Consider the following 25,285-nt stretch of genomic DNA (forward strand, 5'->3'; position numbering starts at 1 on the left):
GTGAGAGAGAGAAATTGGGAGTGTGAGACTGAGAGATTGGGAGTGTGAGAGAGAGAGAGATTGGGAGTGTGAGAGACAGAGATTGCGAGTGTGAGAGAGAGAGAGATTGGGAGTGTGAGCGAGAGAGAGATTGGGAGTGTGAGAGCGAGAGATATTGGGAGTGTGAGAGAGAGAGAGAGATTGGGAGTGTGAGAGAGAGAGAGAGATTGGGAGGGATTGAGAGAGAGAGATTGGGAGTGTGTGAGCGAGAGAGATTGGGAGTATGAGAGAGAGAGATTGGAAGTATGAGAGAGAGAGATATTGGGAATGTGAGAGAGAGACAGAGATTGGGAGTGTGAGAGAGAGAGAGAGATTGGGAGAGAGTGAGAGAGAGAGATTGGGAGTGTGAGAGAGAGAGATTGGGAGTGTGAGAGAGAGAAAGATTGGGAGTGTGAGAGAGAGAGACTGGGAGTGTGAGAGAGAGAGTGACATACCCAGACGGGCGGGAGGACACGGTCTCCATACGAGATCTCGCACCCTCGGGTACCCCTGAATTACCACCGTTATCCCCCTTACCACCGTTATCCCCCTTACCACTGTTATCCCCCACCACCCCTCCCAACCCAACCCCTGCAGACGGCATGCCAAAGCCCCAGGAATCTTCGCCAACCACCCAGACACCAGACCCGACGTCGGATGCTGCAACACCACCGCCGCCACCACGACGATCAGGACGTCAGACAAGGCCTCCTGATAGACTTAACTTGTAGTACCCTTCACCCCGCCGGACTTCACATTAAACAAGGGGTGAATGTGGTAAACCACTGTATTGTATATTGCCACCTCTGGGTGGCGCTGTGTATGGAGGCATGCCTCAGCTGACTCCACCCACCACTGTGTGGGTTTCGTTCAGACTTGTTCAGTCACTCACGAAGAAGCATGGTCTCTTCTTAGCTAATAAAAGCCTTATTCATCTCTTCTTTCGACTCGTCATCTCTTCTTCGACTCATCACCTTTTATGAAGTAATTGATAAGCGTGTTGGGAGTGTGAGAGAGAGAGATAATGGGAGTGTGAGAGAGAGATTGGGAGTGAGAGAGAGAGAGATTGGGAGTGTGAGAGTGAGAGAGAGATTGGGAGTGTGAGAGAGAGAGAGACCGTGGCCGTGGGATCGGAGCGGATCGGAGCCAGAACAGCGCAGGAAAACCCGGGAACAGAGAGAGAGAACTCCAAAACAGGGAGAGAGAGAGAGCAGAGCCCGAGCAGCAACCGGAGCACGGAGCCTGAAGCCGGAGAAAGGCCCGAGGAACCGGGCCGAGCGAGGCACCGGAGAGAAGGAGAGCGAGCAGCAACAGGAGTCGACCCAGACCGGGAGGAGCGGCCCGAGCCAGTCAAAGAGGCGAGTGGAGAGGTAGGGGTGCCGGATCGGGTCGGGCCTGGAGAGCGAGCAAGCCCGGGGCCTGAAACCCGAGAAACTCCGGGGTCGGAGAAACTCGGACAAACACCGGGCCGGGACAGCACAGCCGAGCCGAGGGGCTGGGGCCAGGGCAGAAGCCCGGAGAGAGCGTTGGGAGCTGAGAGCGCGAAATTTGAACGAAGGGAAACGGCTGAAAGGAGAAAAGGAGCAAAGAGAGGTAACTGCACCTAGAGAGAGAGAGAGGAGAGGAAACACCAGCTGGAGAGAAAAAGCCGGAGAAATAAGTTTTACCTAACTCTACCTAAGTTTCATTTTAGTTAAAGTTAGTTCGGAAAAAGTTTAATTTTATTTAAATTTAGCTGGAAAAAAAAAAAAAACCTGAAAAAAAACAAACCCGCGAGGAAAAGGAACAGAAACCCGAGAGAAACGATAAACTACCCGAACCAAGAGCCTGTGAGAAAAAGAGAAAGATAAACCTTTAAGAGCAGCTATATCAAAGATGAACCCCTGAAAAACTCCCAAATTTGGACCTAAAAGTGGGCTAAGGTGGAACAAGACACAAAAAAGAGAGAAAAAAAAAAAGTTATCTATCTGAGACAAAAAACAAACGACTACAATGAGCAGGGAAATGATATATCCTGAGCAATGCACAAAAAATAAAGCAAAGGAAAAATACAAGTACACAACACTAAAAAATAACCCAGAAATCCTCTACGTGGACTATACCACACACAAAGGGACTAAGCTGAAGAACAACCTCATATTCTACACCGAATACGTCACCTCCTGGAAGGAGACTTTACAAAAACACTACACATACGTCTCCAGTGAAGGTATTGGCAGTGGAGGCAGACTGAAAATATGTAAAGATGGAAACCTAGATAAAGATGACCCCCTGCTAACCATAAGCTACTACAACAAAAATAGAAAGATCATGATACAGGGGAATGTGGAAAATCTGGACACCTTCGAAAAGGAATTCCCCCAGTTGAAAACTAAGACAGACACAAAGAGGACCAATGGACAGGAAGCAAAAGAGAATCGAACAGAGGATGAGGAGAGCCAAGTGGAGGAAGAAGAAGAGAGACCAGCAGAGGAAAACACCTCCCTGTACATCTCCACCCCCCCCCACACCTCTCAACGAAAACAAAATGATGAAAGAGAATCTGGCCAAACTAGAACTTGATTTCAACGAATACAGAGAAACACTGGCCAAGAATCTGAAGGAGGAACTCAAACAGCTAAAAACGGAACACGAGTCCACCATCCACAAGCTGAGAAAGACCATAGAGGAGCAAAGAAATGAGACCAAAGAACTCCGTACTCAACTAAACAAAATGAAGGAGACCGTAGAAAGGCTCAGCAGGCAACACAAACCTCTTAAGGTCCAAAAACCTGAGGACACAAAAACAACACACACAAGGACACAGAACCCGCCGGATGCCACCCCACACGAAGACACACCGAAAGCCACAAACCCTGCTCCAACCAGCCCTCAGTCGAGTCATGCCCAGACTACTGATACCCAGTCCTCACACACAGGAACACAAAAACCGACAGATACCCCCCTAAACGAGGACACACCGAAAGCCCCAAACCCCGCTCCTGCCACACAACATATCCCAGAAACCCAGCCAACAACCAGCCACCAGGCGAGTCCTACCCAGACTACTGTTACCCAGTCTGAAAAACCAGCCCCTCAGGCGGTCCTGCTGACCGACTCCAACGGAAAGTTTCTGGACCCTCAGAGGCTGTTCCCAGACCATCAAGTCCTGAAAAAATGGTGCAGCAACACAGGCCAAGCAATGAAGATCCTGAACAAAGAATCCCTTGGAAGCCCCAAATGGATTGTGATCCACACAGGCACGAACGACCTACGCACCCTACAGGAAAACACGGCTTGGGCGGTGAGCAGGATGGCAGAAAAGGCCAGCAGGGAATTCCCCGAGGCGCGGATCGTGATCTCCACACTACTGCCCAGAAAGGACACCCCAGCCTATATAATCCACAACACCAACAGGGAGATCGACACGAGATGTTCTGTCCTCCCCAACGTCTCCCTGGCCCATCATCCAAACATCAACACAAGGGACCTCTATGACGAAATACATCTACTCAAACAGCGGATGTGGGTCTTCGCAAGAAACCTCATAAACACTGCCAAAAGACGCAGCCCTCCCACCCCCCCTACCATTGGGAGCCCAAACAGGACCACCAATGTCCCCCACCCCCCTTTACAAAACCGACAACAGAACCGTGCTTTTATACCTGACCCAAGACCCCCCTCTAGACCACAGACTGTAGACCAAGAACTGAGAAAGATCATGACGATGCTGAACAGCCTGATAGAAAGCCGGAGAAATTATTAATATTGTTATTTATCATTATCATTATTGTTATCTTATCAGTATTATTACTATTATTAGATAGATATATGTGCATGCCTCATGAAATTTATACTAAATCATCACTTAGCATTATAGAAAATAGTGTTTCCACACTCATCCCACAAAATAGGTCCATTTTATTTCGTTTTATTGAACTATATAAATGCGTTCTTTCCACATAAGCTGCTGGAATATCCAGGGCCTCCGCTCCTCAACTTTTGGGATGAAGAGTACAGACCCTGAATTCCTAAAAGCTATAAAAGACATTGATATAATTGTGTTAACAGAAACATGGTGCCAAAAGGACATGCCGACCCACTGTCCTCCAATGTACCATGAAATCATTGTGCCCTCAGTAAAGAACACTAAAACACGCAAGGGCAGAACCTCCGGGGGAATATTGGTGTGGTATAAGGGAGAACTGGACAAACACATCTCACCGGTAAAACAGGGGAAATCACACGTATGGCTAAAACTAGATAAAAATATAGGAATAGCAAAAAAAGATGTTTACTTATGTGCGATCTACATACCTCCAATAGATTCGCCATATTTCGAAGAGGAGTTATTTGATACTCTCCACATAGAAATCAGCCATTTCCAGGCCCAAGGAAAGGTGATAATATGTGGGGACCTAAATGCAAGGACCGGTTGTGAACCTGACTTCATAGACCCACAGGGAAACAACCATGTGTTTGGCCAGACCCCTTTAGATGTCACACCAGCCATCGCAAATCGGAACAACCTTGATCGTGAAATAAATAAAAGCGGTAGGGAGGTAGTGCAACTCTGCCGAGCCTTAGGCCTGTACATAGTTAATGGTAGGTTCAGAGGGGACTCCCTAGGGAGACTCACATACTCCTCAACTCTTGGGTCTAGTGTGGTGGACTATACAATCACTGACCTGGACCCCTGCGATATCAACGCATTCACTGTCAGGCAGCAATCCCCCCTCTCAGACCATAACCAAATAAATGTGTACCTTAAACTTTCTGCCCAAACTACAGACACAAAAAAGGAACACAGTAAGCTACATAAAATAAACCAGACATACAGATGGGCCCCAGACAGTGGAGATAAATTCATCACAGCACTAAATTCACCTGATCTCACAAGTAAAATTTCAAAATTTAAAGAAAATCTATATGAGATCACCAGAGATGGTGTAAACACGGCCATAGAGGATATAAACATGATCTTCCATGAGGCAGCTGTAAAAGCCGACCTCGTGAAACAGAAGAGGAAGCATCAAAAAAGACAAAATAAAAATATGAAATGGTTTGACCACGAATGCAAAAATGCCAGAAAAGACCTGAGAAAAATATCAAACCAAAAGCATCGGCAACCAAACAATCCGGACCTACGTACTAGATACAATGAAACCCTCAAAAGATATAAACACACCATTAGGAACAAAACACAAAACTATACCCACAAAATACTCGAAGAAATTGAAAACTCCACCAATCCAAAACAATTCTGGGAAATGTGGAATAACCTGAGTACAACACAATTGCAAGCATTACCAATCCAAGATGGCGACATCTGGAGAACACATTTTGAAAACCTCTACAAAGACATCCCAAAAAACAAAACAAACCCAAGTCAACATCAGGTCACAGAAAAACTCCACACATTAGAAGCAACAATTAAAGACAACCAAAACCCTCTAGACTCCCCAATCACATGGAAAGAACTGGCCACAAAAACAAAATCTCTCCACCTAAAGAAAGCCTGTGGCCCAGACAACATCAAAAATGAAATGCTAAAGTTCAGTAATATGGAGATGCAGGGTGCGATACTCAAACTATTCAACATCATATTACGCTCAGGCTGTTTTCCCGATATCTGGTGCCAAGGACTAATCTCCCCCATATATAAAAGTGGAAACAAATCAGACCCAAATAACTACCCGCGGCATCTGTGTCAACAGTTGTCTAGGGAAGTTATTCTGCAGTATTCTAAATAGTAGATTACTTGATTTTCTTAACAAACATAATATCCTCAGAAAAAACCAAATAGGCTTTCTTCCAAAACACCGCACCGCCGACCATATCTATACCCTTCACACCCTCATCGAAAAACATAAACACCAAACAAAAAATGGAAAATATTCGCCTGTTTCATCGACTTCAAGAAAGCCTTTGACTCTATATGGCACGAAGGGCTCTATTATAAACTTCTTCAGTGTGGAATAGGGGGCAAAGTCTATGACCTTATTAAATCAATGTATCTGAAAAACAAATGCGGGGTCAAAATTGGAGACAAACGCACCGATTTCTTCACCCAGAGAAGAGGCGTCCGGCAGGGCTGCAATTGAGCCCGACCCTGTTCAACATATACATAAATGAATTAGCAGACATGCTGGAGCAAAGCGAGTCACCAGGTCTCCGTCTCCTAGATGGAGAAGTGAAGTCCCTGTTCTATGCGGACGACCTGGTTCTGCTGTCTGCCCACAGAACAGGGATTACAGCAACAACTAGACCTACTCGACAAATACTGCCAAAATTGGGCTCTAACAGTAAATCTAAAGAAAACCAACATCATGATTTTTCAGAAAAGACCCAGATGTCAGGAAAACAAATACCAGTTTACCCTCAGTGATACCACTATAGGACACACTATGAGCTACACCTACCTTGGTCTAACTATTACAGCATCAGGGAGCTTCAGCATAGCAGTGAATGCACTAAAAGAAAAAGCCGAAGAGCCCTATATGCAATAAAAAGAAAATTCTACAACATCCAAATCCAATCAAAATCTGGCTCAAAATTTTTGACAGCATAATCCTGCCCATTGCACTGTACGGTAGTGAAGTATGGGGCCCGCTAAATCACCAAAGCTACACTAAATGGGAAAAACACACAATAGAAGCCCTACATGCAGAATTCTGCCGAAGCATCCTTCGCACCCAAAGAAAAACGCCAACAAATGCATGCAGAACCGAACTAGGCAGATACCCACTGATAATAAACATCCAAAAACGAGCACTAAACTTCCTAAATCACCTCAAATCTAGCTCCCCAGACACCCTTCATTTCAAAGCCTTTCAGACCCAAGAGCTAAACCCAGAAAGAGTCCCCTGAGTCAGCTGCTACTGAAACTAAGTACTCAGCCGGACCCTGACCAGCCCCAGACCAACACAGCCGTCCAAACACCAATCCGAGTGAACCAAATCATTAAAAAATGCAAAGAAACCTACCTGGAACATTGGAACAAAATAACCGAAAGCCAAAGCAGATTAGAATGTTACCGGGCCCTAAAAAGAGAATATAAACTGGCAGACTACCTCACGACCATCAGAGACACAAAACAGAGACAGACCCTCACCAGGTACAGACTAAGCGACCACCAACTGGAAATTGAAAAAGGCAGATACAAGAAATCCTGGCAGCCTAGAGAGAATAGAATATGCGATCAATGTCTGGCTGGCGAGGTTGAAACAGAAATGCATTTCCTCCTAAAATGCGAAAAATTCAACACATCAAGAAACATATTATTCAACAAGCTAAGCCAAACAACCCCAGATTTCAAGGAATTGGATGATCTGTCAAAATTGAGATTAGTCCTAGGAGAAGGAGACAGACCATACCTTGGGGCTAAATATGTAACAACATGTCACAACCTGAGGACTGTTTAAAAGTAAGACTGTTTAAAATTAATATTGAACGTACCAAATGAAGTAGAAAGACTGTTTAAAATTAATATTGTTTAAAAGTAATATTGTATATACCCAACAAATGTCAAATCGATTGACACCTACAGAATGTTGGAAAACTGTACCTTTTTGCTATGTAAGCTTTGGCAATATGGTTCTCTGTAAACTTTCATGCCAATAAAGCATTTGAACTGAACTGAACTGAACTGAGTGGGAGTGAGAGAGAGAGAGAGATTGGGAGTGTGAGAGAGAGAGAGATTGGGAGTGTGAGAGAGAGAGAGATTGGGAGTGTGAGAGAGAGAGAGATTGGGAGTGTGAGAGAGAGAGATTGGGAGTGTGCGAGAGTGAGATTGGGAGTGTGAGAGAGAGAGAGATTGGGGAGTGAGAGAGAGAGAGAGAGATTGGGAGTGTGAGAGAGAGAGACTGGGGCTGTCAGAGAGAGAAATTGGGAGTGTGAGAGAGAGAGAGATTCGGAGTGTCAGAGAGAGAGATTGGGAGTGAGAGAGAGAGAGAGATTGGGAGTGTGAGAGAGAGAGAGTGATTGGGAGTGTGAGGGAGAGAGATTGGGAGTGTGAGAGAGAGAAAACTGGGATGGAAGTGTGAGAGAGAGAGAGATTGGGAGTGTGAGAGAGAGAGAGATTGGGAGTGTGAGAGAGAGAGAGATTGGGAGTGTGAGAGAGAGGGAGATTGGGAGTGAGAGAGAGAGAGAGATTGGGAGTGAGAGAGAGAGATTGGGAGTGTGAAAGAGAGAGAGATTGGGAGTGTGAGAGAGAGACAGATTGGGAGTGTGCGAGAGAGAGAGATTGGGAGTGAGAGAGAGAGAGATTGGGAGTGTGAGAGAGAGAGAGATTGGGAGTGAGAGAGAGAGAGATTGGGAGTGTGAGAGAGAGAGAGATTGGGAGTGTGAGAGAGAGAGAGATTGGGAGTGAGAGAGAGAGAGATTGGGAGTGTGAGAGAGAGAGAGATTGGGAGTGTGAGAGAGAGAGATTGGGAGTGTGAGAGAGAGAGAGATTAGGAGTGTGAGAGAGAGAGAGATTGGGAATGTGAGAGAGAGAGAGAGAGACTGGGAGTGTGTGAGAAAGAGAGACTGGGAGTGTGAGAGAGAGATTGGGAGTGTGAGAGAGAAAGAGATTGGGAGTGTGAGAGAGAGATTGGGAGTGTGAGAGAGAGAGAGATTGGGAGTGTGAGAGAGAGAGAGAGATTGGGAGTGTGAGAGAGAGAGAGATTGGGAGTGTGAGAGAGAGAGAGATTGGGAGTGTGAGAGAGAGAGAGATCGGGAGTGAGAGGGAGAGAGAGATTGGGAGTGTGAGAGAGAAAGAGATTGGGAGTGTGAGAGAGAGAGAGTGGGAGTGAGAGAGAGAGAGAGATTGGGAGTGTGAGAGAGAGAGAGATTGGGAGTGAGAGAGAGAGAGAGATTGGGAGTGTGAGAGAGAAAGAGATTGGGAGTGTGAGAGAGAGCGAGTGGGAGTGAGAGAGAGAGAGAGAATGGGAGTGTGAGAGAGAGAGAGATTGGGAGTGAGAGAGAGAGAGAGAGATTGGGAGTGAGAGAGAGAGAGATTGGGAGAGTGTGAGAGAGAGATTGGGAGTGTGAGAGAGAGATTGGAAGTGTGAGAGAGAGAGAGATTGGGAGTGTGAGAGAGAGAGAGATTGGGAATGTGAGAGAGAGAGAGATTGGGAGTGTGAGAGAGAGAGAGATTGGGAGTGTGTGAGAGAGAGATTGGGAGTGTGAGAGAGAGAGAGACTGGGAGTGTGAGAGAGGGAGACTGGGAGTGTGAGAGAGAGACTGGGAGTGTGAGAGAGAGAGAGACTGGGAGTGTGAGACAGAGAGAGATTGGGAGCGTGAGAGAGAGAGATTGGGAGTGTGAGAGAGAGAGAGATTGGGAGTGTGTGAGAGAGAGACTGGGAGTGTGAGAGAGAGACTGGGAGTGTGAGAGAGAGAGAGACTGGGAGTGTGAGAAAGAGAGAGATTGGGACTGTGAGAGAGAGAGATTGGGAGTGTGAGAGAGAGAGAGATTGGGAGTGTGTGAGAGAGAAATTGGGAGTGAGAGAGAGAGAGATTGGGAGTGTGAGAGAGAGAGATTGGGAGTGTGAGCGAGAGAGAGATTGGGGGGAGAGAGAGAGAGACTGGGGGGAGAGAGAGACTGGGGGGAGAGTTAATATTGTTTAAAAGTAATATTGTATGTACCCAACAAATGTCAAATCGATTGACACCTACAGAATGTTGGAAAACTGTACCTTTTTGCTATGTAAGCTTTGGCAATATGGTTCTCTGTAAACTTTCATGCCAATAAAGCATTTGAACTGAACTGAACTGAACTGATTGGGAGTGTGAGAGAGAGAGAGAGATTGGGAATGTGAGAGAGAGAGAGAGAGATTGGGAATGTGAGAGAGAGAGAGAGATTGGGAGTGTGAGAGAGAGAGAGATCGGGAGTGAGAGAGAGAGAGAGATTGGGAGTGTGAGAGAGAGAGAGATTGGAAGTGTGAGAGAGAGAGACTGGGAGTGTGAGAGAGAGAGACTGGGGGTGTGAGAGAGAGAGAGAGATTGGGAGTGTGTGAGAGAGAGAGATTGGGAGTGTGAGAGAGAGAGATTGGGAGTGTGAGAGAGAGAGAATTTGGGAGTGAGAGAGAGAGATTGGGAGTGTGAGAGAGAGAGATTGGGAGTGAGAGAGAGAGGTTGGGAGTGTGAGAGAGAGAGATTGGGAGTGTGAGAGAGAGAGAGACTGGGAGTGTGAGAGAGAGAGAGATTGGGAGTGTGAGAGAGAGAGACTGGGAGTGTGAGAGAGAGAGAGATGGGGAGTGTGAGAGAGAGAGATTGGGAGTGAGAGAGAGAGAGATTGGGAGTGTGAGAGAGAAAGAGATTGGGAGTGTGAGAGAGAGAGAGTGGGAGTGAGAGAGAGAGAGAGATTGGGAGTGTGAGAGAGAGAGAGATTGGGAGTGAGAGAGAGAGAGAGATTGGGAGTGTGAGAGAGAAAGAGATTGGGAGTGTGAGAGAGAGAGAGTGGGAGTGAGAGAGAGAGAGAGAATGGGAGTGTGAGAGAGAGAGAGATTGGGAGTGAGAGAGAGAGAGAGAGATTGGGAGTGAGAGAGAGAGAGATTGGGAGTGTGTGAGAGAGAGATTGGGAGTGTGAGAGAGAGATTGGAAGTGTGAGAGAGAGAGAGATTGGGAGTGTGAGAGAGAGAGAGAGATTGGGAATGTGAGAGAGAGAGAGATTGGGAGTGTGAGAGAGAGAGAGATTGGGAGTGTGTGAGAGAGAGATTGGGAGTGTGAGAGAGAGAGAGACTGGGAGTGTGAGAGAGGGAGACTGGGAGTGTGAGAGAGAGACTGGGAGTGTGAGAGAGAGAGAGACTGGGAGTGTGAGACAGAGAGAGATTGGGAGCGTGAGAGAGAGAGATTGGGAGTGTGAGAGAGAGAGAGATTGGGAGTGTGTGAGAGAGAGACTGGGAGTGTGAGAGAGAGACTGGGAGTGTGAGAGAGAGAGAGACTGGGAGTGTGAGAAAGAGAGAGATTGGGACTGTGAGAGAGAGAGATTGGGAGTGTGAGAGAGAGAGAGATTGGGAGTGTGTGAGAGAGAAATTGGGAGTGAGAGAGAGAGAGATTGGGAGTGTGAGAGAGAGATTGGGAGTGTGAGCGAGAGAGAGATTGGGAGTGTGAGAGAGAGAGAGAGATTGGGAATGTGAGAGAGAGAGAGAGAGATTGGGAATGTGAGAGAGAGAGAGAGATTGGGAGTGTGAGAGAGAGAGAGAGAGATTGGGAGTGTGAGAGAGAGAGCGATTGTGAGTGAGAGAGAGAGAGAGATTGGGAGTGAGAGAGAGAGAGATTGGGAGTGTCAGAGAGAGAGATTGGGAGTGTGAGAGAGAGAGAGATTAGGAGTGTGAGAGAGAGAGATTGGGAGTGAGAGAGAGAGAGATTGGGAGTGTGAGAGAGAGAGATTGGGAGTGAGAGAGAGAGAGAGATTGGGAGTGTGAGAGAGAGAGATTGGGAGTGTGAGAGAGAGAGAGATTGGGAGTGAGAGAGAGAGAGATTGGGAGTGTGTGAGAGAGAGATTGGTAGTGTGAGAGAGAGAGATTGGGAGTGAGAGAGAGAGAGAGATTGGGAGTGTGAGAGAGAGAGAGATTGGGAGTGAGAGAGAGAGAGAGATTGGGAGTGTGAGAGAGAGAGAGATTGGGAGTGAGAGAGAGAGAGATTGGGAGTGTGAGAGAGAGAGAGATTGGGAGTGTGAGAGAGAGAGATTGGGAGTGAGAGAGAGGGAGAGATTGGGAGTGTGAGAGAGAGAGAGATTGGGAGTGTGAGAGAGAGAGAGATTGGGAGTGAGAGAGAGAGAGAGATTGGGAGTGAGAGAGAGAGATTGGGAGTGTGAGAGAGAGAGAGATTGAGAGTGAAAGAGAGAGAGAGATTGGGAGTGTGAGAGAGAGAGAGATTGGGAGTGAGAGAGAGAGAGAGATTGGGAGTGAGAGAGAGAGAGAGATTGGGAGTGTGAGAGAGAGAGAGATTGGGAGTGTGAGAGAGAGAGAGATTGGGAGTGAGAGAGAGGGAGAGATTGGGAGTGTGAGAGAGAGAGAGATTGGGAGTGTGAGAGAGAGAGAGATTGGGAGTGAGAGAGAGAGAGAGATTGGGAGTGAGAGAGAGAGAAATTGGGAGTGAGAGAGAGAGAGATTGGGAGTGTGAGAGAGAGAGATTGGGAGTGTGAGCGAGAGAGAGATTGGGGGGAGAGAGAGAGAGACTGGGGGGAGAGAGAGACTGGGGGGAGAGTTAATATTGTTTAAAAGTAATATTGTATGTACCCAACAAATGTCAAATCGATTGACACCTACAGAATGTTGGAAAACTGTACCTTTTTGCTATGTAAGCTTTGGCAATATGGTTCTCTGTAAACTTTCATGCCAATAAAGCATTTGAACTGAACTGAACTGAACTGATTGGGAGTGTGAGAGAGAGAGAGAGATTGGGAATGTGAGAGAGAGAGAGAGAGATTGGGAATGTGAGAGAGAGAGAGAGATTGGGAGTGTGAGAGAGAGAGAGATCGGGAGTGAGAGAGAGAGAGAGATTGGGAGTGTGAGAGAGAGAGAGATTGGAAGTGTGAGAGAGAGAGACTGGGAGTGTGAGAGAGAGAGACTGGGGGTGTGAGAGAGAGAGAGAGATTGGGAGTGTGTGAGAGAGAGAGATTGGGAGTGTGAGAGAGAGAGATTGGGAGTGTGAGAGAGAGAGAATTTGGGAGTGAGAGAGAGAGATTGGGAGTGTGAGAGAGAGAGATTGGGAGTGAGAGAGAGAGGTTGGGAGTGTGAGAGAGAGAGATTGGGAGTGTGAGAGAGAGAGAGACTGGGAGTGTGAGAGAGAGAGAGATTGGGAGTGTGAGAGAGAGAGACTGGGAGTGTGAGAGAGAGAGAGATTGGGAGTGTGAGAGAGAGAGATTGGGAGTGAGAGAGAGAGAGATTGGGAGTGTGAGAGAGAAAGAGATTGGGAGTGTGAGAGAGAGAGAGTGGGAGTGAGAGAGAGAGAGAGATTGGGAGTGTGAGAGAGAGAGAGATTGGGAGTGAGAGAGAGAGAGAGATTGGGAGTGTGAGAGAGAAAGAGATTGGGAGTGTGAGAGAGAGAGAGTGGGAGTGAGAGAGAGAGAGAGAATGGGAGTGTGAGAGAGAGAGAGATTGGGAGTGAGAGAGAGAGAGAGAGATTGGGAGTGAGAGAGAGAGAGATTGGGAGTGTGTGAGAGAGAGATTGGGAGTGTGAGAGAGAGATTGGAAGTGTGAGAGAGAGAGAGATTGGGAGTGTGAGAGAGAGAGAGAGATTGGGAATGTGAGAGAGAGAGAGATTGGGAGTGTGAGAGAGAGAGAGATTGGGAGTGTGTGAGAGAGAGATTGGGAGTGTGAGAGAGAGAGAGACTGGGAGTGTGAGAGAGGGAGACTGGGAGTGTGAGAGAGAGACTGGGAGTGTGAGAGAGAGAGAGACTGGGAGTGTGAGACAGAGAGAGATTGGGAGCGTGAGAGAGAGAGATTGGGAGTGTGAGAGAGAGAGAGATTGGGAGTGTGTGAGAGAGAGACTGGGAGTGTGAGAGAGAGACTGGGAGTGTGAGAGAGAGAGAGACTGGGAGTGTGAGAAAGAGAGAGATTGGGACTGTGAGAGAGAGAGATTGGGAGTGTGAGAGAGAGAGAGATTGGGAGTGTGTGAGAGAGAAATTGGGAGTGAGAGAGAGAGAGATTGGGAGTGTGAGAGAGAGAGATTGGGAGTGTGAGCGAGAGAGAGATTGGGAGTGTGAGAGAGAGAGAGAGATTGGGAATGTGAGAGAGAGAGAGAGAGATTGGGAATGTGAGAGAGAGAGAGAGATTGGGAGTGTGAGAGAGAGAGAGAGAGATTGGGAGTGTGAGAGAGAGAGCGATTGGGAGTGAGAGAGAGAGAGAGATTGGGAGTGAGAGAGAGAGAGATTGGGAGTGTCAGAGAGAGAGATTGGGAGTGTGAGAGAGAGAGAGATTAGGAGTGTGAGAGAGAGAGATTGGGAGTGAGAGAGAGAGAGATTGGGAGTGTGAGAGAGAGAGATTGGGAGTGAGAGAGAGAGAGAGATTGGGAGTGTGAGAGAGAGAGATTGGGAGTGTGAGAGAGAGAGAGATTGGGAGTGAGAGAGAGAGAGATTGGGAGTGTGTGAGAGAGAGATTGGTAGTGTGAGAGAGAGAGATTGGGAGTGAGAGAGAGAGAGAGATTGGGAGTGTGAGAGAGAGAGAGATTGGGAGTGAGAGAGAGAGAGAGATTGGGAGTGTGAGAGAGAGAGAGATTGGGAGTGAGAGAGAGAGAGATTGGGAGTGTGAGAGAGAGAGAGATTGGGAGTGTGAGAGAGAGAGATTGGGAGTGAGAGAGAGGGAGAGATTGGGAGTGTGAGAGAGAGAGAGATTGGGAGTGTGAGAGAGAGAGAGATTGGGAGTGAGAGAGAGAGAGAGATTGGGAGTGAGAGAGAGAGATTGGGAGTGTGAGAGAGAGAGAGATTGAGAGTGAAAGAGAGAGAGAGATTGGGAGTGTGAGAGAGAGAGAGATTGGGAGTGAGAGAGAGAGAGAGATTGGGAGTGAGAGAGAGAGAGAGATTGGGAGTGTGAGAGAGAGAGAGATTGGGAGTGTGAGAGAGAGAGAGATTGGGAGTGAGAGAGAGGGAGAGATTGGGAGTGTGAGAGAGAGAGAGATTGGGAGTGTGAGAGAGAGAGAGATTGGGAGTGAGAGAGAGAGAGAGATTGGGAGTGAGAGAGAGAGATTGGGAGTGTGAGAGAGAGAGAGATTGGGAGTGTGAGAGAGAGAGAGATTGGGAGTGAGAGAGAGAGAGAGATTGGGAGTGAGAGATTGGGATGAAGAGTACAGACCCTGAATTTCTTAAAGCTATAAAAGACATTGATATAATTGTGTTAACAGAAACATGGTGCCAAAAGGACGTGCCGACCCACTGTCCTCCAATGTACCATGAAATCATTGTGCCCTCAGTAAAGAACACTAAAACACGCAAGGGCAGAACCTCCGGGGGAATATTGGTGTGGTATAAGGGAGAACTGGACAAACACATCTCACCGGTAAAACAGGGAAAATCACACGTATGGCTAAAACTAGATAAAAATATAGGAATAGCAAAAAAAGATGTTTACTTATGTGCGATCTACATACCTCCAATAGAATCGCCATATTTCGAAGAGGAGTTATTTGATACTCTCCACATGGAAATCAGCCATTTCCAGGCCCAAGGAAAGGTGATAATATGTGGGGACCTAAATGCAAGGACCGGTTGTGAACCTGACTTCATAGACCCACAGGGAAACAACCATGTGTTTGGCCAGACCCCTTTAGATGCCACACCAGCCATCGCAAATCGGAACAACCTTGATCGTGAAATAAATGAAAGCGGTAGGGAGGTAGTGCAACTCTGCCGAACCTTAGGCCTGTACATAGTTAACGGTAGGTTAAGAGGGGACTCCCTAGGGAGACTCACATACTCCTCAACTCTTGGGTCTAGTGTGGTGGACTATACAATCACTGACCTGGACCCCTGCGATATCAACTCATTCACTGTCAGGCAGCAATCCCCCCTCTCAGACCATAACCAAATAAATATGTACCTTAAACTTTCTGCCCAAACTACAGACACAAAAAAGGAACCCAGTAAGCTCCATAAAATAAACCAGACATACAGATGGGCCCCAGACAGTGGAGAAAAATTCATCACAGCACTAAATTCACCTGATCTCACAAGTAAAATTTCAAAATTTAAAGAAAATCTATATGAGATCACCAGAGATGGTGTAAACACGGCCATAGAGGATATAAATATGATCTTCCATGAGGCAGCTGTAAAAGCCGACCTCGTGAAACAGAAGAGGAAGCATCACAAAAGACAAAATAAAAATATGAAATGGTTTGACCACGAATGCAAAAATGCCAGAAAAGACCTGAGAAAAATATCAAACCAAAAGCATCGGCAACCAAACAATCCGGACCTACGTACTAGATACAATGAAACCCTCAAAAGATATAAACACACCATTAGGAACAAAACACAAAACTATACCCACAAAATACTCGAAGAAATTGAAAACTCCACCAATCCAAAACAATTCTGGGAAATGTGGAATAACCTGAGTACAACACAATTGCAAGCATTACCAATCCAAGATGGCGACATCTGGAGAACACATTTTGAAAACCTCTACAAAGACATCCCAAAAAACAAAACAAACCCAAGTCAACATCAGGTCACAGAAAAACTCCACACATTAGAAGCAACAATTAAAGACAACCAAAACCCTCTAGACTCCCCAATCACATGGAAAGAACTGGCCACAAAAACAAAATCTCTCCACCTAAAGAAAGCCTGTGGCCCAGACAACATCAAAAATGAAATGCTAAAGTTCAGCAATATGGAGATGCAGGGTGCGATACTCAAACTATTCAACATCATATTACGCTCGGGCTGTTTTCCCGATATCTGGTGCCAAGGACTAATCTCCCCCATATATAAAAGTGGAAACAAATCAGACCCAAATAACTACCGCGGCATCTGTGTCAACAGTTGTCTAGGGAAGTTATTCTGCAGTATTCTAAATAGTAGATTACTTGATTTTCTTAACAAACATAATATCCTCAGAAAAAAACAAATAGGCTTTCTTCCAAAACACCGCACCGCCGACCATATCTATACCCTTCACACCCTCATTGAAAAACATAAACACCAAACAAAAAATGGGAAAATATTCGCCTGTTTCATCGACTTCAAGAAAGCCTTTGACTCTATATGGCACGAAGGGCTCTATTATAAACTTCTTCAGTGTGGAATAGGAGGCAAAGTCTATGACCTTATTAAATCAATGTATCTGAAAAACAAATGCGGGGTCAAAATTGGAGACAAACGCACCGATTTCTTCACCCAGAGAAGAGGCGTCCGGCAGGGCTGCAATTTGAGCCCGACCCTGTTCAACATATACATAAATGAATTAGCAGACATGCTGGAGCAAAGCGAGTCACCAGGTCTCCGTCTCCTGGATGGAGAAGTGAAGTCCCTGTTCTATGCGGACGACCTGGTTCTGCTGTCTCCCACAGAACAGAGATTACAGCAACAACTAGACCTACTCGACAAATACTGCCAAAACTGGGCTCTAACAGTAAATCTAAAGAAAACCAACATCATGATTTTTCAGAAAAGACCCAGATGTCAGGAAAACAAATACCAGTTTACCCTCAGTGATACCACTATAGGACACACTATGAGCTACACCTACCTTGGTCTAACTATTACAGCATCAGGGAGCTTCAGCATAGCAGTGAATGCACTAAAAGAAAAAGCCCGAAGAGCCCTATATGCAATAAAAAGAAAATTCTACAACATCCAAATCCCAATCAAAATCTGGCTCAAAATTTTTGACAGCATAATCCTGCCCATTGCACTGTACGGTAGTGAAGTATGGGGCCCGCTAAATCACCAAAGCTACACTAAATGGGAAAAACACACAATAGAAGCCCTACATGCAGAATTCTGCCGAAGCATCCTTCGCACCCAAAGAAAAACGCCAACAAATGCATGCAGAGCCGAACTAGGCAGATACCCACTGATAATAAACATCCAAAAACGAGCACTAAACTTCCTAAATCACCTCAAATCTAGCTCCCCAGACACCCTTCATTTCAAAGCCTTTCAGACCCAAGAGCTAAACCCAGAAAAGAGTCCCCTGAGTCAGCTGCTACTGAAACTAAGTACTCAGCCAGACCCTGACCAGCCCCAGACCAACACAGCCGTCCAAACACCAATCCGAGTGAACCAAATCATTAAAAAATGCAAAGAAACCTACCTGGAACATTGGAACAAAATAACCGAAAGCCAAAGCAGATTAGAATGTTACCGGGCCCTAAAAAGAGAATATAAACTGGCAGACTACCTCACGACCATCAGAGACACAAAACAGAGACAGACCCTCACCAGGTACAGACTAAGCGACCACCAACTGGAAATTGAAAAAGGCAGATACAAGAAATCCTGGCAGCCTAGAGAGAATAGAATATGCGATCAATGTCTGGCTGGCGAGGTTGAAACAGAAATGCATTTCCTCCTAAAATGCGAAAAATTCAACACATCAAGAAACATATTATTCAACAAGCTAAGCCAAACAACCCCAGATTTCAAGGAATTGGATGATCTGTCAAAATTGAGATTAGTCCTAGGAGAAGGAGACAGACCATACCTTGGGGCTAAATATGTAACAACATGTCACAACCTGAGGACTGTTTAAAAGTAAGACTGTTTAAAATTAATATTGAACGTACCAAATGAAGTAGAAAGACTGTTTAAAATTAATATTGTTTAAAAGTAATATTGTATATATCCAACAAATGTCAAATCGATTGACACCTACAGAATGTTGGAAAACTGTACCTTTTTGCAATGTAAGCTTTGGCAATATGGTTCTCTGTAAACTTTCATGCCAATAAAGCATTTGAACTGAACTGAACTGAACTGAGAGATTGGGAGTGTGAGACAGAGAGAGATTGGGAGTGTGAGAGAGAGAGATTGGGAGTGTGAGAGAGGGAGAGATTGGGAGTGAGAGAGAGAGAGAGATTGGAAGTGTGAGAGAGAGAGAGATTGGGAGTGTGAGAGAGAGAGAGATTGGGAGTGTGAGAGAGAGAGAGATTGGGAGTGTGAGAGAGAGGGAGATTGGGAGTGAGAGAGAGAGAGATTGGGAGTGAGAGAGAGAGATTGGGAGTGTGAGAGAGAGAGAGATTGGGAGTGTGAGAGAGAGAGAGATTGGGAGTGTGTGAGAGAGAGAGATTGGGAGTGAGAGAGAGAGAGATTGGGAGTGTGAGAGAGAGAGAGATTGGGAGTGAGAGAGAGAGAGATTGGGAGTGTGAGAGAGAGAGAGATTGGGAGTGAGAGAGAGAGAGATTGGGAGTGTGAGAGAGAGAGAGATTGGGAGTGTGAGAGAGAGAGATTGGGAGTGTGAGAGAGAGAGAGATTGGGAGTGTGAGAGAGAGAGAGATTGGGAGCGAGAGAGAGGGAGAGATTGGGAGTGTGAGAGAGAGAGAGAGATTGGGAGTGTGAGAGAGAGAGAGATTGGGAGTGAGAGAGAGAGAGAGAGAGATTGGGAGTGTGAGAGAGAGAGAGATTGGGAGTGAGAGAGAGAGAGAGATTGGGAGTGTGAGAGAGAGAGAGATTGGGAGTGAGAGAGAGAGAGATTGGGAGTGTGAGAGAGAGAGAGATTGGGAGTGTGAGAGAGAGATATTGGGAGTGAGAGAGAGGGAGAGATTGGGAGTGTGAGAGAGAGAGAGATTGGGAGTGTGAGAGAGAGAGAGATTGGGAGTGAGAGAGAGAGAGAGATTGGGAGTGAGAGAGAGAGATTGGGAGTGTGAGAGAGAGAGAGATTGGGAGTGAAAGAGAGAGAGAGATTGGGAGTGTGAGAGAGAGAGAGATTGGGAGCGAGAGAGAGAGAGAGATTGGGAGTGAGAGAGAGAGAGAGATTGGGAGTGTGAGAGAGAGAGAGATTGGGAGTGTGAGAGAGAGAGAGATTGGGAGTGAGAGAGAGGGAGAGATTGGGAGTGTGAGAGAGAGAGAGATTGGGAGTGTGAGAGAGAGAGAGATTGGGAGTGAGAGAGAGAGAGAGATTGGGAGTGAGAGAGAGAGATTGGGAGTGTGAGAGAGAGAGAGATTGGGAGTGTGAGAGAGAGAGAGATTGGGAGTGAGAGAGAGAGAGAGATTGGGAGTGAGAGATTGGGATGAAGAGTACAGACCCTGAATTCCTTAAAGCTATAAAAGACATTGATATAATTGTGTTAACAGAAACATGGTGCCAAAAGGACGTGCCGACCCACTGTCCTCCAATGTACCATGAAATCATTGTGCCCTCAGTAAAGAACACTAAAACACGCAAGGGCAGAACCTCCGGGGGAATATTGGTGTGGTATAAGGGAGAACTGGACAAACACATCTCACCGGTAAAACAGGGAAAATCACACGTATGGCTAAAACTAGATAAAAATATAGGAATAGCAAAAAAAGATGTTTACTTATGTGCGATCTACATACCTCCAATAGAATCGCCATATTTCGAAGAGGAGTTATTTGATACTCTCCACATGGAAATCAGCCATTTCCAGGCCCAAGGAAAGGTGATAATATGTGGGGACCTAAATGCAAGGACCGGTTGTGAACCTGACTTCATAGACCCACAGGGAAACAACCATGTGTTTGGCCAGACCCCTTTAGATGCCACACCAGCCATCGCAAATCGGAACAACCTTGATCGTGAAATAAATGAAAGCGGTAGGGAGGTAGTGCAACTCTGCCGAACCTTAGGCCTGTACATAGTTAACGGTAGGTTCAGAGGGGACTCCCTAGGGAGACTCACATACTCCTCAACTCTTGGGTCTAGTGTGGTGGACTATACAATCACTGACCTGGACCCCTGCGATATCAACTCATTCACTGTCAGGCAGCAATCCCCCCTCTCAGACCATAACCAAATAAATATGTACCTTAAACTTTCTGCCCAAACTACAGACACAAAAAAGGAACCCAGTAAGCTCCATAAAATAAACCAGACATACAGATGGGCCCCAGACAGTGGAGAAAAATTCATCACAGCACTAAAGTCACCTGATCTCACAAGTAAAATATCAAAATTTAAAGAAAACCCATACGAGATCACCAGAGATGGTGTAAACATGGCCATAGAGGATATAAATATGATCTTCCATGAGGCAGCTGTAAAAGCCGACCTTGTGAAACAGAAGAGGAAGCGTCACAAAAGACAAAATAAAAATAAGAAATGGTTTGACCACGAATGCAAAAATGCCAGAAAAGACCTGAGAAAAATATCAAACCAAAAGCATCGCCAATCAAACAATCCGGACCTACGTACTAGATACAATGAAACCCTCAAAAGATATAAACACACCATTAGGAACAAAACACAAAACTATACCCACAAAATACTCGAAGAAATTGAAAACTCCACCAACCCAAAACAATTCTGGGAAATGTGGAATAACCTGAGTACAACACAATTGCAAGCATTACCAATCCAAGATGGCGACATCTGGAGAACACATTTTGAAAACCTCTACAAAGACATCCCAATAAACGAAACAAACCCAAGTCAACATCAGGTCACAGAAAAACTCCACACATTAGAAGCAACAATTAAAGACAACCAAAACCCTCTAGACTCCCCAATCACATGGAAAGAACTGGCCACAAAAACAAAATCTCTCCACCTAAAGAAAGCCTGTGGCCCAGACAACATCAAAAATGAAATGCTCAAGTTCAGCAATATGGAGATGCAGGGTGCGGTACTCAATTTATTCAACATCATATTACGTTCAGGCTGTTTTCCCGATATCTGGTGCCAAGGACTAATCTCCCCCATATATAAAAGTGGAAACAAATCAGACCCAAATAACTACCGCGGCATCTGTGTCAACAGTTGTCGAGGGAAGTTATTCTGCAGTATTCTAAATAGTAGATTACTTGATTTTCTTAACAAACATAATATCCTCAGAAAAAACCAAATAGGCTTTCTTCCAAAACACCGCACCGCCGACCATATCTATACCCTTCACACCCTCATTGAAAAACATAAACACCAAACAAAAAATGGGAAAATATTCGCCTGTTTCATCGACTTCAAGAAAGCCTTTGACTCTATATGGCACGAAGGGCTCTATTATAAACTTCTTCAGTGTGGAATAGGGGGCAAAGTCTATGACCTTATTAAATCAATGTATCTGAAAAACAAATGCGGGGTCAAAATTGGAGACAAACGCACCGATTTCTTCACCCAGAGAAGAGGCGTCCGGCAGGGCTGCAATTTGAGCCCGACCCTGTTCAACATATACACAAATGAATTAGCAGACATGCTGGAGCAAAGCGAGTCACCAGGTCTCCGTCTCCTGGATGGAGAAGTGAAGTCCCTGTTCTATGCGGACGACCTGGTTCTGCTGTCTCCCACAGAACAGAGATTACAGCAACAACTAGACCTACTCGACAAATACTGCCAAAACTGGGCTCTAACAGTAAATCTAAAGAAAACCAACATCATGATTTTTCAGAAAAGACCCAGATGTCAGGAAAACAAATACCAGTTTACCCTCAGTGATACCACTATAGGACACACTATGAGCTACACCTACCTTGGTCTAACTATTACAGCATCAGGGAGCTTCAGCATAGCAGTGAATGCACTAAAAGAAAAAGCCCGAAGAGCCCTATATGCAATAAAAAGAAAATTCTACAACATCCAAATCCCAATCAAAATCTGGCTCAAAATTTTTGACAGCATAATCCTGCCCATTGCACTGTACGGTAGTGAAGTATGGGGCCCGCTAAATCACCAAAGCTACACTAAATGGGAAAAACACACAATAGAAGCCCTACATGCAGAATTCTGCCGAAGCATCCTTCGCACCCAAAGAAAAACGCCAACAAATGCATGCAGAGCCGAACTAGGCAGATACCCACTGATAATAAACATCCAAAAACGAGCACTAAACTTCCTAAATCACCTCAAATCTAGCTCCCCAGACACCCTTCATTTCAAAGCCTTTCAGACCCAAGAGCTAAACCCAGAAAAGAGTCCCCTGAGTCAGCTGCTACTGAAACTAAGTACTCAGCCGGACCCTGACCAGCCCCAGACCAACACAGCCGTCCAAACACCAATCCGAGTGAACCAAATCATTAAAAAATGCAAAGAAACCTACCTGGAACATTGGAACAAAATAACCGAAAGCCAAAGCAGATTAGAATGTTACCGGGCCCTAAAAAGAGAATATAAACTGGCAGACTACCTCACGACCATCAGAGACACAAAACAGAGACAGACCCTCACCAGGTACAGACTAAGCGACCACCAACTGGAAATTGAAAAAGGCAGATACAAGAAATCCTGGCAGCCTAGAGAGAATAGAATATGCGATCAATGTCTGGCTGGCGAGGTTGAAACAGAAATGCATTTCCTCCTAAAATGCGAAAAATTCAACACATCAAGAAACATATTATTCAACAAGCTAAGCCAAACAACCCCAGATTTCAAGGAATTGGATGATCTGTCAAAATTGAGATTAGTCCTAGGAGAAGGAGACAGACCATACCTTGGGGCTAAATATGTAACAACATGTCACAACCTGAGGACTGTTTAAAAGTAAGACTGTTTAAAATTAATATTGAACGTACCAAATGAAGTAGAAAGACTGTTTAAAATTAATATTGTTTAAAAGTAATATTGTATATATCCAACAAATGTCAAATCGATTGACACCTACAGAATGTTGGAAAACTGTACCTTTTTGCAATGTAAGCTTTGGCAATATGGTTCTCTGTAAACTTTCATGCCAATAAAGCATTTGAACTGAACTGAACTGAACTGAGAGATTGGGAGTGTGAGACAGAGAGAGATTGGGAGTGTGAGAGAGAGAGATTGGGAGTGTGAGAGAGGGAGAGATTGGGAGTGAGAGAGAGAGAGAGATTGGAAGTGTGAGAGAGAGAGAGATTGGGAGTGTGAGAGAGAGAGATTGGGAGTGTGAGAGAGAGAGAGATTGGGAGTGTGAGAGAGAGGGAGATTGGGAGTGAGAGAGAGAGAGAGATTGGGAGTGAGAGAGAGAGATTGGGAGTGTGAGAGAGAGAGAGATTGGGAGTGTGAGAGAGAGAGAGATTGGGAGTGTGTGAGAGAGAGAGATTGGGAGTGAGAGAGAGAGAGATTGGGAGTGTGAGAGAGAGAGAGATTGGGAGTGAGAGAGAGAGAGATTGGGAGTGTGAGAGAGAGAGAGATTGGGAGTGAGAGAGAGAGAGATTGGGAGTGTGAGAGAGAGAGAGATTGGGAGTGTGAGAGAGAGAGATTGGGAGTGTGAGAGAGAGAGAGATTGGGAGTGTGAGAGAGAGAGAGATTGGGAGTGAGAGAGAGGGAGAGATTGGGAGTGTGAGAGAGAGAGAGAGATTGGGAGTGTGAGAGAGAGAGAGATTGGGAGTGAGAGAGAGAGAGAGAGAGATTGGGAGTGTGAGAGAGAGAGAGATTGGGAGTGTGAGAGAGAGAGAGATTGGGAATGAGAGAGAGAGAGAGATTGGGAGTGTGAGAGAGAGAGAGATTGGGAGTGAGAGAGAGAGAGATTGGGAGTGTGAGAGAGAGAGAGATTGGGAGTGTTAGAGAGAGAGAGATTAGGAGTGTGAGAGAGAGAGATTGGGAGTGTGAGAGAGAGAGAGATTAGGAGTGTGAGAGAGAGAGATTGGGAGTGTGAGAGAGAGAGAGATTGGGAGTGTGAGAGAGAGAGAGATTGGGAGTGAGAGAGAGGGAGAGATTGGGAGTGTGAGAGAGAGAGAGAGAGATTGGGAGTGAGAGAGAGAGAGATTGGGAGTGAGAGAGAGAGAGAGATTGGGAGTGAGAGAGAGAGAGATTGGGAGTGAGAGAGAGAGATTGGGAGTGTGAGAGAGAGAGAGATTGGGTGTGTGAGAGAGAGAGATTGGGAGTGTGAGAGAGAGGGAGATTGGGAGTGTGAGAGAGAGAGATTGGGAGTGAGAGAGAGAGAGAGATTGGGAGTGTGAGAGAGAGAGATTGGGAGTGTGAGAGAGAGAGAGATTGGGAGTGTGAGAGAGAGACTGGGAGTGTGAGAGAGAGAGAGATTGGGAGTGTGAGAGAGAGAGATTGGGAGTGAGAGAGAGAGAGAGATTGGGAGTGTGAGAGAGAGAGATTGGGAGTGTGAGAGAGAGAGAGATTGGGAGTGTCAGAGAGAGAGATTGGGAGTGAGAGAGAGAGAGAGATTGGGAGTGTGTGAGAGAGAGATTGGGAGTGTGAGAGAGAGAGAGATTGGGAATGTCAGAGAGAGAGATTGGGAGTGAGAGAGAGATTGGGAGTGTGTGAGAGAGAGAGATTGGGAGTGTGAGAGAGAGAGAGATTGGGAGTGAGAGAGAGAGAGATTGGGAGTGTGAGAGAGAGAAAGGTTGGGAGTGTGAGAGAGAGAGAGATTGGGAGTGTGAGAGAGAGAGTTGGGAGTGTGAGAGAGAGAGAGATTGGAGTGTGAGAGAGAGAGAGATTGGGAGTGTGAGAGAGAGGATTGGGAGTGTGAGAGAGAGTGGAGTGTGAGAGAGAGAGATTGGGAGTGTGAGAGAGAGATTGGGAGTGTGAGAGAGAGAGATTGGGAGTGTGAGAGAGAGAGATTGGGAGTGTGAGTGAGAGATTGGAGTGAGAGAGAGAGATTGGGAGTGTGAGAGAGAGATTGGGAGTGTGAGAGAGAGAGAAATTGGGAGTGTGAGAGAGAGAGACTGGGGGAGAGAGAGGAGAGAGACTGGGGAGAGAGAGAGAGGAGAGAGACTGGGGAGAGAGAGAGAGAATGGGGAGAGAGAGAGAGAGTGGGGAGA

This window comes from Somniosus microcephalus, unplaced genomic scaffold (assembly GCF_052327205.1).
Source record: "Somniosus microcephalus isolate GS21.2 unplaced genomic scaffold, FLI_Smic_1.0 unresolved_chr1, whole genome shotgun sequence".
NCBI classification, from domain to species: domain Eukaryota; kingdom Metazoa; phylum Chordata; class Chondrichthyes; order Squaliformes; family Somniosidae; genus Somniosus; species Somniosus microcephalus.